Source organism: Acanthochromis polyacanthus, chromosome 14 (genome assembly GCF_021347895.1).
Source record: "Acanthochromis polyacanthus isolate Apoly-LR-REF ecotype Palm Island chromosome 14, KAUST_Apoly_ChrSc, whole genome shotgun sequence".
NCBI classification, from domain to species: domain Eukaryota; kingdom Metazoa; phylum Chordata; class Actinopteri; family Pomacentridae; genus Acanthochromis; species Acanthochromis polyacanthus.
Window position 1 is genome coordinate 4,727,249 of NC_067126.1, and position 13,704 is coordinate 4,740,952.

At 32.0% G+C, this 13,704-nt stretch overlaps 1 protein-coding gene and 1 long non-coding RNA gene across 5 annotated transcripts in view; one reads left to right on the forward strand and one right to left on the reverse strand.

The window, feature by feature from the left end:
* kalrna (kalirin RhoGEF kinase a) overlaps window positions 1–13,704 on the forward strand; it is a 150,294-nt gene that overhangs the window by 89,061 nt on the left and 47,529 nt on the right. The gene's annotated exons all lie outside the window — the stretch shown is intronic.
* On the reverse strand, window positions 11,083–11,678 carry LOC127537299 (uncharacterized). Its single transcript, XR_007946891.1, has 3 exons — window positions 11,477–11,678; window positions 11,272–11,353; window positions 11,083–11,148 (listed from the first exon to the last, which is right to left on the reverse strand). It is a non-coding gene; the product is annotated as an uncharacterized LOC127537299 (long non-coding RNA).

Sequence of the window (13,704 nt, forward strand, 5' to 3'; positions counted from 1 at the left end):
AAGACGGCGACCGCCGGAACGCAGCTTTAAATAACAGAAAACCACCGACTGAACCACGGCTGAGTCACTGCAGAGACAAACGTCACCGGAAACGTCCAGAATGTCAGGATGAACTTTATTTAACAGGATGGTGGAGAAAATCAGGCTTCAGATGTCATTTTCTGGTTCAATTTAGGTTTAGTTTCAGTCAAAGCAACACAAACCACCAAAGGTTAGAAAAAACGTCAACTTCACCCATGGATACACTGTAAAAAATGAATTCAACTCTAATCTTTTTTAGCAAATGATTGTATTTAACATTGCAAAAAAAATTATCTTGAAAAATCAAAGAAAAAATGTACAAATTTACATGTTAACTGTAGAAAAACATAGCAAAACTTTAAATAACATCCATATAAAAATTATGTAATAGTAGTAATAATTTTTTAACAGTGTACTGTCATTTACCAGATTTTTTTATTTTTTCTTATTTAAATAAAAGTAATGTCATTTTATGTTTAAATTAACAATTTTTGTGAATTTATTGGTATTTTTTGTTTTATCAAGTTTTTACAATATAAAGAGAAAAAATATTGTGAAATTGTTCAAGAAGTTAGTGAAAAACTTGTAAACATTAAATTTTTACAGTGTCTTTTTTATTGATATTTTTGTGTATTTTATCTATTTTTGCCGCAGTAAGAAAATGTGAAAACAGGAAATCGTTTTTAAAAATTGCAGTTAAAAACTTATAAACTTGTGGATTTTTTTGAAATAGTATTTTATCTTTTTTTTTTACAACTAAAATCTTGTAAATTTCCAGTAAATAGTTTGAACACAAAGTTTTTACAGTATATATTTTCTTCAATTTTATTGGTATTTTTATTAATTTTGTCTCATTTTTGCAACAGAAAGAGGGGAAAAAACGTGTAAAATTGCAAGTTGCTCAAAAAGTTAAAAAGTACACATTTTTACAGTGTCCTTTTGCCATTTTATTGGTGTTTTTGCATATTTGATCAATTTTTACAACATAAAAATTAAATATTTTTCTAAAATTACCGTAAATTGTTCAAAAACTTATAATTGAAAACATGTAAATGTTCAGTTTTAGTATATTTTTTGCAATTTAATTGATATTTTTGTCTGTTTTATCTTTTTCTGGAACATAGGCAGGAAAAAATCATAAAGCTTACAAGTTAGTTTTTATTACAGTGGAATTTCTCACTAGAAAAATCTCAGTTAAAAACACACAAACCTAAATTTTTACAGTGTATTTTTTTGGTGTTTTTGTGTATTTACTTATTAGAGACATAAAGAGAAAAATATCCTGTAAGATTTTTTTTAAATAGTTATACTCCTAAACATATTTTTTTTAAAGTGTAATTTACAAAACCAAAATTCTTTGTTTTTTATTTTTCAAAATAAAGGAAAGAAATCCTGTAAATTTACAGTAAATCTTACAGAATTTAGTTAATAATGGTATATGTAAAGTTTTTACAGTGTAATTTTTTTCAAATTTATGAGTATTTTTAGGTATTTTATTCATTATTGCAATGCTAAAAGAAAATCTGTTTTTAAAAAAAATATGAAAATATTTCAAAAAATTGAGTAAAAGCTCATAAATTTAAGTTTGATGGGTTTTTTACAGTATTTTATCTATTTTTTTTTACAACGCAAATACATTTTTGCGGTGTGTTTGTGTGATTTTTTTTCGTATTTTTTGTTAATTTTATGTATTTTTGCAACAGAAAGATAAAAACATTTGAACAACCAGAGTATCTCAGCTGTTTTACGGTTCAACGGTTGAGTTTTTTACAGTTCACTGAGTGTTGCGGTCGCCCTCGGTAACGCTGATCCTGCGCTGCGTCTCTCAGTCGTGCAGCAGACGTGCAGCTCTCCTCTTCCTGCTGCTCATTGTTGACATGAGACTCGTCATGAATCGGCCTCATTGAGCCGCTGGTCGTCGTCTGCTGGTCATAAGACTGAAGAGCTGAGAGGAGCGGCTCGTCGTGGAGGCTTTGGTCCGCTCCTGGGTCTGGTTTCTGGTTCTGGATCTGGGTCTGGTTTATGGTCCTGCTTCTGGATCTGGTTTATGGTTCTGGGTCTGGTCCTGGATCTGGTTTATGGTTCTGGTTTCTGCTGTCAGAGCTGGACGAGGACGGCCGACATGCCAAAGTGGATGAGCTTCAAACTGTTCAAGGAGAGCAGCAGAGTGAGTAGAAACGTCTTTCTAGTGTGGAGGAAACATCTGGAAACATCTGCAGGAGAAACTTTAAACATCTGGAGAAAGTTTCTGTAAATGTTCTACAGCTTCTAACGAACGCGTTAAAGGACAGTTGGTCAGGAATAATGTGAAGCTGCTGCCTCAAACTGAAACAAGAAGTCTTTGGTTTTTATTCCAGATTTTGTGTTTTCTGCCAAACCTCTTCCTGCACTGTAAAAACTGCAGCTGTTAAAACATGTTAAAGTTCTGCAGCGACGGCATCTCTAACTGTAAATATGTCAACTATTTGTTTTCATGCTCGAACAGATAAAGCTACAAAATTAAAATACATTTTTAGTCTTAATTTTACACACTAAAAGAACAATTAACCTTTTATAAAAGACATTTTTTCAAAAACTTTTTAAACTGTTTTACCCATTTTTTCTCTAGATTTTTTTAGATATCTAAAATTTAACAAAGTGCTTTAAATTAGTTATTTACCAGATAACTATTTTTGTTGTTGCTGCTGCTGATTTAAATAATGTTTTCAAAAATGTGTAGTTTTGTGGTCAGATATTGTCGAAGAACAAATTCACTTTTTACAAAAAGACAATTTTCAGTTATTTTTTAACAGTTTTTTAACTGGATGTTTTATATATTCTTGTAACAGAAAGAGTGAGATTTCTTCTAAAATTACAGTAAATTTTTCAGAAAGTTGTAGTTAAACTTGTACACATTGGGGTTTTCTTTAGTGTATTTTTACAATTTTGTTGATGATTTATCATTTCTTGCAACTTAGAGTAAAAATTCATCTTAAATTTTAAGTTGTTCAAAAAGTTAAACTCATATATGTTTTGAAAGTATTTTTGCTATTTTATTGGTATTTTTTGTTATTCTTGCACCTTGAAAAGACAAAAAAGTAAAATTACAAAAAATTGTTCAAAAAATTTAGCTGAACTTAGCTAAGATTTCTTTACTTTTTTCAATTTTATTAGCATTTTTAATCAATTTTGTTTTTGTTTGCACCTTTTAAAATGAAAAAGTAAAATTACAGTGTATTATTCAAAAAGTCAGTCATAAATGGTTTTGCATATTTCAGCTGTCTTTTGCAACAGAGTAATTTTTTTTCTGAAATTACTGTCAATTTTTGAAGTTAGTTTAACCTGTTTACATTCATTTTTATTGAATATTTTTGTAAATATATAATTTTTGGGGTATTTTATGTATTTTTGTTTCTTCTAAAATTGCAGTGAATTTTCCAAAAGTTAGTTAAACTCGTAAATGTTAATTTTCAATGTATTTTTGCAATTTTATCTATATTTTACCTTTTTTTTTGCAATATAAGCAGTACATTTTTTTAAATGAGTCGGTTGTTCAAAAAGTTAGTTAAACTTGTCAAATTAGTTTTTTGCAGTGTATTTTTGCAATTTTATTGGTATTTTATGCATTTTTACAACAAATTGTAAAAAAAAATCTTCTAAAATTAGTGTATTTTTATAGTTTTATTGGCATTGTGTATTTTTTACAACATAAACCATTAAATATCCAATATAAATGTTTTTACAGATTATTTTTTTATATTTTTTTTGTATTTTATTGTATTTTTACAACATAAACCATTAAATAGCCAGTATAAATGTTTTTACAGATTATTTTTTTATAGTTTTTTTTGTATTTTATTGTATTTTTACAACATAAACCATTAAATAGCCAGTATAAATGTCTTTACAGAACTGATCCTGACGTTCTGCTGGACCTAAAGCGTCCCGGTCGTGTTTTTTACGTTGCTTTCTAAACTGAACTAAAAGCTGCTTGGGGCGTCGCCGTGGAGGGAAAATGTGCTTTTCAGGTGTGATTGTTGGTTTGTGTTATCGCTGGTGTGTGTCGGCTCAGATTAATGGTTAAACTGGTTAAACTGGGCGTGTGTGTTTGCAGAACGGAGACCGGAAACTGGCCATTAGCTCCTCTGCAGTTATTCAGATTACAGGGCAGCAGCATGTAAACACGCTTTAACTGCAGGATAAGGTCCCTGAATGCACCACAGAATTTAATATAAATGCACACTTTAGTGTTCAGATAAGGTCCCTGAACGTCCCACGGAATGTAGTATAAATACGCATTTTAGTTTTCAGATAAGGTCCCTGAATGCACCACAGAATATAAAATAAATACAAAAAGTAACTGTCATAAGGTCCCTGAACGCACCACAGAATTTAATATAAATACACACTTTAACCTTCAGATAAAGTCCCTGAACACACCATGGAATATAATATAAATATACATTTAACTTTCGGATATGACCTCGTCTAAGGTCCCTGAACGCACCATGAAATACTTTTAACTTTCAGATGTTACAGTCCTTGAACACGCCATGAAATATAGTATAAATACACATTTAACTTTCAGGTGTGACCCCAGTTAAGGTCCCTGAACGCACCAGCTCTTCACATTTAAACGGCTGCAGTCACAAAATGTGGACGTTTTTTGTTTAAAAATAACATTAAATTTAATTTTATTATTAGAATAGTTGAAGTTTAATGAAATAATCTTTTTATCGTTGGACCTTTCTTGTATTTTTGGTCGTCTAAGATTCTCTCTTCACTTCTCATTTTGCATAATTTTTTGTTTAATTTTTATTATTCATCCATTTTTCATCACGATTTAACTTTTAGTCGCTTTCTGATAATTTTGTTTTTCTTTCTGGATGCTTAGCGTCACTTTTGGAATTGTTTTCTTAAATTTTGTTCATTTTGCGTCATTTTTTTATTTTTCAAAAATTTTAACTTCACGTCATATGTCGTCATCATATTGTCGATGATGTAAAGTTTGTGTTACTTTCACTTTTGTGTGTTTTGCATCCGTTTTGATCACTTTGCATAACTTCTTGTTCATGCATTTTGTTCATTTTATTGATTTGTGATCATTATATATCACTTCCCAGCTGTTTTTCATCACTTTTTGTCCATTTGCATAATTTTTTATACATTTTGCATCATTTTTTTCAGTATTTCAGTATTTTTTGTTGATTTTTGCATCACTTTCTGGCCACTTAGCGTCACTTTTTGTGAATTTTTCTTCACATTGTGATCATCTCGGACACTTCATGCTAATTTTGTGTTACTTTCTCTTCATTTTGCGTCACCTTTTGTGTATTTTCCATCATTTTTTTGTTCATTTTCAATGAGTTATTGGTCATTTTCTGTCATTTTCGATGTTTTTGCATCACTTTCTGTTCTTTTTTTCATGACATTGTGATCATCTTGCAGACTTTACTATAATTTTGTATTCATTTCATTTTGCATCAGTTTTTATTTGTTTTTCATAAAATTTTGTTCATTTTGCATCACTTTCAGGCCACTTAGCATCACTTTTTGTTCATTTTACATCACTTTGCGATTGTCTTGCACACATTTTGTTAATTTTGTGTTGCTTTCTTTACATTTTGCGTCACTTTTTCTTGCGTCCATTTTTGTTCATTTTGCCCCAGTTGTTTATGACTTTGCATCACTTTTTGTTAGTTTTACATCACTTTTGATCATTTTCTATTACTTTTTGGCTGCTTATAGTCACTTTTTGTTCATTTTGCATCAGTTTATCCATTTTACATAATTTCTTGTCCATTTTGTGCCACTTTTTGTTCATTTTATGTCTGTTTTTGTTCATTTTGCATCACTATCTGACCCCTAAGCGTTACTTTGTGGTCATGTTGCCTCACTCTGCATCACTGTAGGAACTAGACAGATGTTTCACTGTGCTGAATGTGTCTGTTTGAGCCATATTTTCTTCTGTTTTGGTTTCTGGCTGTTTAATGGTGTAATTCTGGTGATTTTTACATTTTTAATAGTGAAACGTGGCTTCCAGTGGTGGCTTTAGTTGCTCAGAAGTGTCTTAAATTGGAGTCTTTGTTGCTGTTTCTGAGCTAAATGTTTGCTTTCAGTGGGTTTTAAACTGTTTGTCTGCTTTTTCTGTTGTGTTTTTGAGCTGCAGAACAGACGAATCGGTCAAACTGGCTTCTGTGGTTCAGACGTCATCAATCAGACTCTGCTTCTGTGTTTTCTGGGGTTTTTTTCAGCTTCAGAGTGAAAGCTGTGATCAGACGGTGACAGACGGGTCAGATAATGAGCGTCTGTAAACACAGCGTGATGCTGTTGATGGTAAAAACATCACAGAGACTCAGACTGCGGGTCTGAAAACAGAAACCAGAGTTTCACTGCAGACGTTTTCCACTCGACTCCCTGAAATTCATCATCTGCAGGAACAAAACCATCTTTATGTTGCAGAAGAATCTAAAGTTTGAGCTTGTAGAGCAGCAGGGTTCGGCTCAGAAGTTTTATTTCTACTCTGAAGGGGCTTGATTCAGGAGAAGAAAAGAGTTTAAAGCAACTTCTAAAGATTCTGCATCTATTTTAAACATCAGTTCATCTGAGTAGTTTTCTAAGAAAAACTGTCTAAATTCTGTGATTCCAGCTTCTTAAATATGAACGCTTTCTGGTTTCTCTCCTCCTCAGTGATGGTAAACTGAACATCTTTGGACAAAACAAGACATTTCTCATCTTTGGGACCAACTGAAGCATTTTTCAAGTTAACTTCAGCTTTTTTCAGTTAGAAGAACAGCCGAGAAAGAGATTACAATGAACAAAAGTGACACAAAACGAGCAGAAAATGATGCAGAGTGATAAAAATAAAATGTGCAAAATTACCAAACTGTGTAAAAATGAACAGAAAGCAACACAAAATGAACACTTCTGTAAATTCTATAAAATTATCCAAAATGACCTAAAATTAAAGTAAAATGAATGAAAACTGATGCGGAATAAACAAAAATTATACAAAATTAGCAAAAAGTGACGCAAAATTAACAACTAGTGATGTAAATTCTAAAAAAATGGTCCAAAGTGTTTAAGAAAATGACACAAAATCAACAAAAAATGATACAAAATTAGCAAAAAATGATGCAAACTGATTAAAAAAGATGCAAAATGACCACAAAGTGATGCAAAATAAACCAAAGTGACACAAATTTACAAAAAAGTGGTGCAAAATGACCAAAAAGTGATACAAATTGTGCAAAAACTCATGCAAAATAAGGAGTAAAATTACACAAAATCAGCGAAAAGTGACAAATAAGGAACAATATAATGACACAAAGTGGCCAGAAAGTGACTCAAAATGAACAAAAAGTGACACAGAATGTCCAGAAAGTGGCATAAAATAACCAGAATTGATACAAAATTAATAAAAAGTGACACAAAATGGTCAAAACGTGAAGCAAAATTAACGAAAAATTCTGTAAAAGTACAGAAGTTTAACAAAAAACGATGTAAAATCACCCAAAAATGACAGAAAATCAGCAAAAAGTGGCGTAAAATGTCTGATAAAGCTGTATTCTGCTTCCTATTCTCAGTGCTTTTATTGAGTCAACATGTTCACTTGCAGCTCAACCGTCTTTATTCTGACTGCAGGCGTCAGACTTTCCTGATCCACAGTGTGAATCTGCAGACGCTGCAGTGTGAATATAGGCGCTGTAAATTAGTTTCATATGAGCTGAAATCTTTCCACATCATGTGAGAGAGGAGCTGGCAGATTGTTCACATTAAAGCTGCTCTCATTTATTGTTTTAACTCCAACTTTAGGTTTAATTTTATTTCCTTTAGAAGAATCTGAACCCTGAAGCTCAGCGACAGGATTCTGAAAAGCAGAATATCTCTCAGAAAAATCCTCAGAATGACTCCGATTGTCAGAAAGAAAGTGTAAAAGACTGAAAGGAAAATTTGATTTAAAAGTTTCCAACAGACCTTGAAGGCATCACGTGTTACGTTGGGAAGTTTAACCAAATTAAAGCTTAAACTTGTTTATATTTGCACCAAATCAATAAAATAAATGCAGCATGGCTCAAAAGAGACACAAAACGAACAAAATGTGGTGCAAAATTAACAACAAATTACACAAAATTAATAAAAAATGGTGCAAAATGAACAAAAAATTACACAAAATGATTAAAAAATGGTGCAAAATATACAAAAAGTGACACAAAATTAACCAAAGATGATGTAAAATGACTGGAAAGTGACAAAATTAATAGTGATGGAAAAGTAACAAAAAGTGATGCAAAAATAACACAAAATGACCAGAAAGTGACACAAAATAAACAAAAACTGACACTAAATAAAAAAAAGATACAAAATTATCCAAAATAATGCAAAATAACCAGAAAGTGATGTAAAATGATTAAAAGTGATGCAAACTTAATGAACAAATGACACTAAATGAACCAAAAGAAAATTAACCAAAAATGATGTGAAATGACCAGAAAGTGACCAAGAGTGATGCAAAATGAACAAGAAATGGTGCAACATACCAATTACTGACACAAAATGAATAGAAACAGACCTAAAATACCAAAAAAAGGTGCAAAATGAGCAAAAAATTACACAAAATTAACCAAAGGTGATGTAAAAGGACCAGAAAGTGACCAAGAGTGATGCAAAGTGAACAAGAAATGGTGCAAAATACCAATTACTGACACAAAATGAATAAAAACAGACCCAAAATGCCAAAAAAAAGGTGCAAAATGAGCAAAAAATTACACAAAATTAACCAAAGGTGATGTAAAAGGACCAGAAAGTGGCACAAATTAACAAAAAGTAATGCAAAATGACCAAAAGTGATAAAAAATTAACAAAAAGTGACAGAAAATGTACAAGCTGACCATAAAATGATGCAAAAATTACCACAAAGTGACACAAAATTGATAAAAAATGATGCAAAATTACCAAAACGTGAAGATGAAATAAATAAAAAGTGAAACAAAGTGAATGAAAAGTGACATAAAATGACCCTAAAGTGATGCAGGACGATCACATCCTTCCTGACTGCAGACCTCCAGCTGCACTAACGAGTCAATTAAAGGCTTCATCCATTATTAAAAACGTCCTCCTGTCCTGGAAAATCAATGTCCATCACTGGTTCATCAGGAAGTCATAATTCCACCTCTCATTAGAACCACGACAAGAAGTCATAAACGTGTGTGGAAAACACAACAAGCTCTGCTGTGTGTTTAAAGCACTAAATGAGACACAAAACAACACGACTAAAATGAGACACAGAGTGATAAAATTTGACCAAAGACAACATAAACTAGAAATGCAAGACAGAAAATAACCGCAATGGGACAAAAAATGACTAAAACAAGACAAAAAGTGACAAAATGAGAAGCGAAGTGTTAAAGCTGAGACGGACAGGAACAAAAATGAGATTTAAAATGAGACAAAAACAACACAAACAAGAAGAGCAAGAGACAAAATGACCACAAAAGAACAAAAGTGCAACATATACACATAAAACAACCGAAATCATTCACAAAGTGACAAAAATGAGGCTGAAAATGACAAAACATGGAACAGAATGATAAAATTAAGTCATAAAACAACAAAAATGAGACACAAAATGAGAACAAAACAACAAAAAAGGTGCAAACAAGACTCAAAAGTGTCCCAAACACACATAAAACAACCAAAATAGATACAAATTTTAAAAAAATCAGACATAAATTAGCCAAAAACAAAAACCAAAACAAGACAAAAAGTGACAAAATGAGATGAAAAGACAAAAAAGTGACACATAACAAAAACAAAAAAATGAGTCATAGTGTGAAAAATGAGGCAGAAAATAATAAAAATAAGAAAATCAACATAATTGAGACACAAAATGAGAAAAACTCAACAATAGCAAGGCTAAAAATGACAAAAGCAGACTCCAAATGCCAGAGAGATGTAAAACCAGCTGTTAGTTTGTGTTCTGTGGTTTAATATGAGAGGAAACTGATCTGAAGGCTTTCTTCTGCGGGGATTCTTGTTTTCAGAGCTCAGGTTTCTGAATAAAGTCGTCACTCGGCTGTAATCAGGTCATGAAGCCTTCAGAGGAGGTTCTAGTTTCATTCAGCTGGTCTCTGAACTCGTCCGTCTCTAATGGATGCCGTGGAGTTCCCCTGATCTCTGCAGGTTCTTGACTTCTGGTTTGTTCTGTTCATATGACCGTCACAAGCACAGAACGAGTCATATGACCAACGGCAGGCTGAAACCTCCCAACAACAAACAAACAGCAGTCTGAGCTGCTGCTTTCTGCTGCTTTACACCCAGGATTTTACCTTAAAACTGACGGAGAACAACTTAAAACCCAGGATTTTACTTTAAATCTCACGTAAAACCACATTAAACCCAGGATTTTACCTTAAAACTGACGGAGAACAACATTAAACCCAGGATTTTACTTTAAATCTCACGTAAAACAACATTAAACCCAGGATTTTACCTTAAAACTGATGTAAAACAACTTTAAACCCAGGATTTTACCTTAAAACTGATGTGGAACAACTTTAAACCCAAGATTTTACCTTAAAACTGATGTGGAACAACTTTAAACCCACGATTTTACCTTAAAACTGATGTAGAACAACTTTAAACCCAGGATTTTACCTTAAAACTGATGTAGAACAACTTTAAACCCAAGATTTTACCTTAAAACTGATGTGGAACAACTTTAAACCCACGATTTTACCTTAAAACTGATGTGGAACAACTTTAAACCCAAGATTTTACCTTAAAACTGATGTAGAACAACTTTAAACCCAGGATTTTACCTTAAAACTGATGTGGAACAACTTTAAACCCACGATTTTACCTTAAAACTGATGTGGAACAACTTTAAACCCACGATTTTACCTTAAAACTGATGTGGAACAACTTTAAACCCAAGATTTTACCTTAAAACTGATGTAGAACAACTTTAAACCCAGGATTTTACCTTAAAACTGATGTGGAACAACTTTAAACCCAAGATTTTATCTTAAAACTGATGTGGAACAACTTTAAACCCAAGATTTTACCTTAAAACTGATGTAGAACAACTTTAAACCCAAGATTTTACCTTAAAACTGATGTGGAACAACTTTAAACCCAGGATTTTACCTTAAAACTGATGTAGAACAACTTTAAACCCAGGATTTTACCTTAAAACTGATGTAGAACAACTTTAAACCCAAGATTTTACCTTAAAACTGATGTGGAACAACTTTAAACCCAAGATTTTACCTTAAAACTGATGTGGAACAACTTTAAACCCAGGATTTTACCTTAAAACTGATGTAGAACAACTTTAAACCCAGGATTTTACCTTAAAACTGATGTAGAACAACTTTAAACCCAAGATTTTACCTTAAAACTGATGTGGAACAACTTTAAACCCACGATTTTACCTTAAAACTGATGTGGAACAACTTTAAACCCAAGATTTTACCTTAAAACTGATGTGGAACAACTTTAAACCCAGGATTTTACCTTAAAACTGATGTGGAACAACTTTAAACCCAAGATTTTACCTTAAAACTGATGTAGAACAACTTTAAACCCAGGATTTACCTTAAAACTGATGTGGAACAACTTTACACCCAGGATTTTACTTTAAATCTCACGTAAAACAACTTTAAACCCACGATTTTACTTTAAATCTCACGTAAAACAACTTTACACCCAGGATTTTACTTTAAATCTCACGTAAAACAACTTTAAACCCACGATTTTACTTTAAATCTCACGTAAAACAACTTTACACCCAGGATTTTACTTTAAATCTCACGTAAAACAACTTTAAACCCAGGATTTCTTTATTTAATATTCAACCTCGACTGATGTGGGACCAGATTTAATGAAGGTTCCTTCAGTTTCCTCCTGATCTGATCTCTGATCAGCCACAGTCCGTGTTTGTGTCATCAGACCATCTGTCAGGTACACACTCACCTGTGTCGTCATGGGAACCGGACGCTTGTTGCTAGGAGACGTCTGGACACACAGGGACACACACAGGGACACACACAGGGACACACACACACAGGGACACACACAGGGACACACACACACAGGGACACACACAGGGACACACACAGGGACACACACAGGGACACACACAGGGACACACACAGGGCCACACACAGGGACACACAGGGACACACACAGGGACACACACAGGGACACACACAGGGACACACAGGGACACACACAGGGACACACACAGGGACACACACAGGGACACACACAGGGACACACACAGAGACACACACAGAGACACACACAGAGACACATTTTCCACAACAACCAGAGAAAGGAGGTCACAGAGCGACTGGTAGCTGCTGGAGTTTATTAGTTTATATTTATTTAATCCACTCTATTATTAGTAAAATAAAAAATGATTCAAATCAAACTTTTAGTTCAGCTGACAGTAATGTTGGAACACCTGAATATTTAGTGTAATTTATACTCAGATTACTGCATTAGAAAAGGAAATGCATTTAATTAAAAAAGAAAAAAATAATAGATTAAAAAAATTGGTGAGAATCTGGCAACAAAAGTACCAGAAAAAATACCTTTAAAACCTGTTTAAAAATAAATCAATAAATAAGAGTTACAAAAAGGTGAAAATCTGGCAACAAAGGTACCAGAAGAAAACGTAGTAAATTCAGGATTTTCAAGCTTTCAGAACCTGTAAAAATAAATAAATGAATAAATAGTGAAAGTACCTCCAAATATCTGTAGAATAATTACATTTTTAGCTGATATTAAATATAGTTTATAAAAAAATGTGTTTCTAACTGGTCAAAGTAGGAATAGAAGGAATCACTTTTTATAAACATGATTCACTCACATATATAAAAATATATATTTCTGTCATTTTTCTGATTATTATCTGTAATTTAACAAAACAGGGTAAATCTGTAAAGTCTGTTTTTTTTTCTTTTCAACTTTAATATACTTTATTTTACAATTCCAGGCACATTTCTGAAAATAGGAGCGTTTTTTATCATTTTAATTTCAGTAAAAATTGTGTAATTTTATACTGAGACACTGTAAAAGAAATATTATGATTTTTAAAAATGCAAATTATTATTTTAAACTTTGTTGGCAGTTTTGGCCCATTTTTTAACAGCTAAAACATACATTAATATTTTTTCTGTGCTTTTCTTTTTTTTTAATCCAGTGGAATAAAATGCTTGAATGCATTTTTTAGCCCCAAAATGTTTCAAACTTTCATAAAATCACTCAAAATCTGTTCAAAGTAACTCAACCTATAAATTTAAATTTTACAGTCAAACACCATAAAATAAACGTAATTAATATTTATAAAAGAAAAACACAAAAACAGATTTTTATTTGGAACAGTATTTACAGTTTTACCTTTTTCTTTTTTTACAGTCGACATTTATATTGTTTTTTTTTTCTGTAATAGAAATTATCCATCAGTAAAAATGCAGATTTTTATTTTGAGCATTTTTGGATTCTTTTTTAGCAGTCAGTACATAAATTAATATTTTTTCTGTGATTTTTAAAATATATGTATATTTTAAATCCTGTAAAAAATATGCATAAGTATGTTTTTTTTAGACTCAAAATGTGCCCAAAATATTGCAAAATTTGTATAAAATGACTCCAGACTTTTATAAAATGCCTAAAATAACTCAATGTGCTAAAAAA